General features: G+C 37.3%; 1 long non-coding RNA gene across 1 annotated transcript; it reads right to left on the reverse strand.

The window, feature by feature from the left end:
- Positions 1-526: 526 nt before the first annotated feature.
- On the reverse strand, positions 527-2206 carry LOC119884164. The gene is made up of 4 exons (XR_005440947.1): positions 2185-2206; positions 923-961; positions 685-786; positions 527-586 (listed from the first exon to the last, which is right to left on the reverse strand). It is a non-coding gene; the product is annotated as an uncharacterized LOC119884164 (long non-coding RNA).
- Positions 2207-4343: the final 2137 nt, after the last annotated feature.

Here is a 4343-nt window from a genome sequence, read left to right on the forward strand (position 1 = left end):
ACTGAGGAACGTAAGTCTAAAGAAAGAGCGTTCCACAGTGTCGGAGCCAATACTTCTACTGTTTTCAATCGAGCACGAAGAACAACCAGAGAGCTCTGGTCAGAAGACCCAAGTGATCTACTGGTGAAACACGTCATTGTCACACTTTTTATTTGTGACAATGACGTGTTTCACCACATGAAAGGAAGTTGTTGAAGGTGTGAAGAGCTCTGGAGGTGTTAAACCTCTACAGAAATATAGATGTTAAAATGACTGCATATCAAACAATAACAGCTGATACAGAAATAACAGTAAAAACTAATACATGTTTAACTACAACACAGCACTAGCACATTAAAGTGCCTGACAGCAAGTTCATCAAGCTAAATGTCCCATATATTATCATAAAATAATTCAAATAATAAAACATTTATCAGTTCTCAGTGTAAATTACCTGTAATGATATGAGCTGTAACTACACTGTGGTCTCTTATTTGTTTGGTTTGTTGACGGTGGCGTAGAGGTCGCTGGGATCAGCTGAGGCTCCAGCAGAAGAAGAGGAAGCTTTCACGCTGCTGTAGGTCACTGTGTTGTTGTCAGGTAGTCTCTGGTTACCAGGTAAATAAATCACAGAGAAATATTTCAGCTCTAAACTTACAGGTTATGTTAATCAGTGTGAACAAATGTTGGTCTGAATGTTCTCACCTCGAGCTCTGATGAGAAGAACAGTAATCACAGTAATTAGGAGGAGTTCAGCCACACGCATAACCAACATTATGTAGTCCAGAGCAGAACAATCTGCACGAGCTGTAGAACAGAAAAAAATAATAATTAAGAACTAAATAAAAGACTAAAATAAAACGTTAGATTAATATGTTTATTATGTGGAGAGAAAGAGGCTGACAGGAAGACAGAGAGACTCCAGAGAAAGATGAGTTACTACCTTGTAGTTTTGTTGCAGTATCGTTGGTTGTTGTTGTGCCTGTAAGTCGAACAAAAGACAAAACACTGATCAGTCCTGGCTAAATAAGCTCTGAAGACAGTTGCACAGGTGCAGCCCAATCAGCCTCCCTGCCTGCAGCCTCCTGCAGGAGAAGGAAGGGGTCGTAACATCCCCCCCTTAAGAACAAGGTTCTTCTAAGAACCTTGAATTTGGCATAGAGCAGTTAGCAGTACAATATACACTCATAACCATTCATGTGTGTGTATGTGTGTTAAAAAAATAAAAATATATTAAAAATAAAATAAAATAATAAAAAAGTACGCTTGTGTGTATGTTAAAAAAATATGAAAAATAAAATAAAATAAATAAATAAAACAATAAGCGTGTGTGTATGTTAAAAATTTAAATATATTAAAAATAAAATAAAATAAAATAGTAAGCGTGTGTATGTGTGTGTGTGTTTAAAAAACAAAAAATATATTAAAAATAAAATAAATAAAACTGTAAGCGTGTGTTAAAAAAATGTATATATAAAATTAATTAAAATTAAATAAATAAATAAAACAGTAAGTGTGTGTGTTAAAAAAATAAAAAATATTTAAAATAAAATAAATAAATAAAACAGTAAGCGTGTGTGTTTAAACAAAAATACATTCAATTCAATTCAATTTTATTTATATAGCGCCAAATCACAACAACAGTTATCTCACAGCGCTTTTCATAAAAGAGCAGGTCTAGACCGTACTCTGTGATGATATTTACAGAAGCCCAACAGTTCCCACCAAGAGCAGCACTAGGCGACAGAGGCAAGGAAAAACTTCCTTTTAAGAGGCAGAAACCTCGAGCAGAACCATGGCTCAGGGTGGGCGGCCATCTGCCTCGACCGGTTGGGGTGAGGGAGAGAGAGAGGGGGAGAGAGAGAGAGAGAGAGAGGGGAGAGAGAGAGAGAGAGAGAGAGTGAGAGAGAGAGAGGGGAGGGAGGCAGCCTACAAGTAAGTAGAGTAAGTGAGACTGACTGAATAAGAGAATATCTCCACCCACAGCCGAGTGTCGCTCTGACATTCAGACTTTAGACTCCAGAAGAAGAAGAGAGAGAGAGAATGTAATCACTTTCCATTTTATGATTTATACTTTGATGACTGGCTTTATAACTTAAAAATCAACATATAAAATCAATAAAAAAGTTCGTTTTAGTTCATGTATGTGGAGAGAAAGAGGCTGACAGGAAGACAGAGAGACTCTAGAGAAAGATGAGTTACTACCTTGTAGTTTTGTTGAAGTATCATTGGTTGTTGCTGGTTTAGTTGTTGTTGTTGTTGCTGGTTTAGATGTCAGAGATATTGCGAGAGAAAGAACACAAGAGTAAAGTTCATCACTGTGAAAAGTCATCAAATAATCAAATGTTTTGGTGGTTTTAATCATCTTGAACAGGGGTGTGTTTCCCAAAAGCATCGTTGCTGACTGCGGTAGCAACTTCCTTGGTTGGAACTTTGCAGTTGCGACGCAACTGTTTCCTAAAATAGTTCAGACGAACGTTCGCACCAACTGTTGTTAAGTTGCATAGTTGGAACTACAGCTCCTGACCTGTGGTTAGAAGCTTAGTTCACGGTGACTACGTCACAGAGAGCAGAAAATGCAGTGTTAGGAGGTGGATGTGATGTGTTTTAAGCAGGGAATGTTAGATAATCCTGCTGTACAAACATGTTTAAGGTCAATTTAAAATAAATGTAGTTGTAAAAGTACTTTTAAATGTATTTGTGGGGTCATGGGTAGGGTTGCATTGATTCAGTAGGCTACTAAGTATCTCAGTGTAGACCATCTACAAACAGCAGGTGTTTTTCTCACAGATTACCCGTCTGCTCACAATAACTTAATTTAATATTAGTCACCCAGTACAAAGGTTAAAGGACAAAACGGAGAATGTAAAGACAAGACTTTTAATATTACCTACATGTATACGTTTCTGGGCCTCTGGGGAAGATGGGTGTTCTCTAGTCTTCATTACAAACATAAAAAGCGACAGCATAAAATCCAGGAAAGTACTGTAATGAATAAATCCCTGAGAGTTTTCGTTGCCTTTATAACAAAGATAAATAGAGAACTCACGGGAGTCGTATCTGTCTCAATAGAGAACATGCGTAAGCTCAGACACTTAGCGCACTGAGCTGTTCTCAAAACCTAGATGTCAGATGCCAAGGGATTCATAATAGTGTTACAGTGTTGACACAAAGATACTAAACCTATTTCACTAAATGTCTTGTAATCGCTAATAGTTCTTAATTTTTTCTTCTCAGTTATAGCCGATATTTAGGCTAAATAAAATGATTAGGTTATATATTATTTATATTGTTGATTTCATTAACACTATTGTTGATTTTTTGTTATTGCCGGTACGACAATAATATAAAAAGCCTAAATAATAAGTTAGCAAAATAATGTCACTTAATATCGGTCACAACTGACATATTTTAGCAGAATATGACATTTTCTGAGTTTCGTGCTGTGAAAGTCAGACGAACACACCTGGAAACATGTTAGTTCGACCTACGTTGGCTCAAACTAATTAGTTCAAAGTATGACAGTTTAGGGAAACGGTCGTATTTCAGATGTTTGTTTGAGTAACGATGCATCGTACCAACATAGTTCAACGTTACCTTACGTGGTTGTTCGGGAAACGCACACCAGCTCAGCATATTCTCACCTGTTTTCTCACCTGAGGACTGAGGGCTGAAGGTGAACAGCTGCACTTTTCCAGAGTAACCATCTGTCACTTCACACTTCAAGTTAGACTTTGATTTGTAACTAAAATGAGAATCCAGGAAAGACACAGCGGCGTAGCAGTCAGCCTGCCATGTTTTCATTTCTTTGTTATCTTTGTCCACATCTTTACCCTCATACAGCCACTTCACTGTGTGTCTACAGACTGTCCATATTTCAACACAGAGCAGGTTAACGTCACCTTATCAGCGTTCTTATGTTCAGTCACTGGTGAAGATGGAGATATTGTGAGAGAAAGACAACAAGAGTAAAGTTAACTTCATCACTGTGATCATAATTATTGTAATGTTTCAGTATATTGTTCTAACAAGACAGTTTGAGCTGAAAACATTATGATGGAAATACTCACTGATAATAAGAGACAGATAAAACAGAGAGTCTGGAGCTTGTTTTGTCCTGATATGAACTGTTGACAGTAATAACGTCCAACATCCTCGACTGTGACCTTCTTTATAACCAGAGAACAGTTCTCTGTAACACTCAGTCTGTCTGATTTAGATTTGGTGTTTTCAACAATCTGCCCAGAATTTACCAGCTTACTGCTGCTGTGTATCCTGAATCAATGAAGAACCATTAGTATTTTCACATTTTTGCTGACCGTCTATCACATTTTCACAAGGCAAAGTGACGTCATCTCCAACTC

This window comes from Micropterus salmoides, unplaced genomic scaffold (genome assembly GCF_014851395.1).
Source record: "Micropterus salmoides isolate LMB-PRFRI ecotype aquatic unplaced genomic scaffold, ASM1485139v1 Ms_hic_scaffold_3237, whole genome shotgun sequence".
In the NCBI taxonomy this organism is placed as follows: Eukaryota; Metazoa; Chordata; class Actinopteri; order Centrarchiformes; family Centrarchidae; genus Micropterus; species Micropterus salmoides.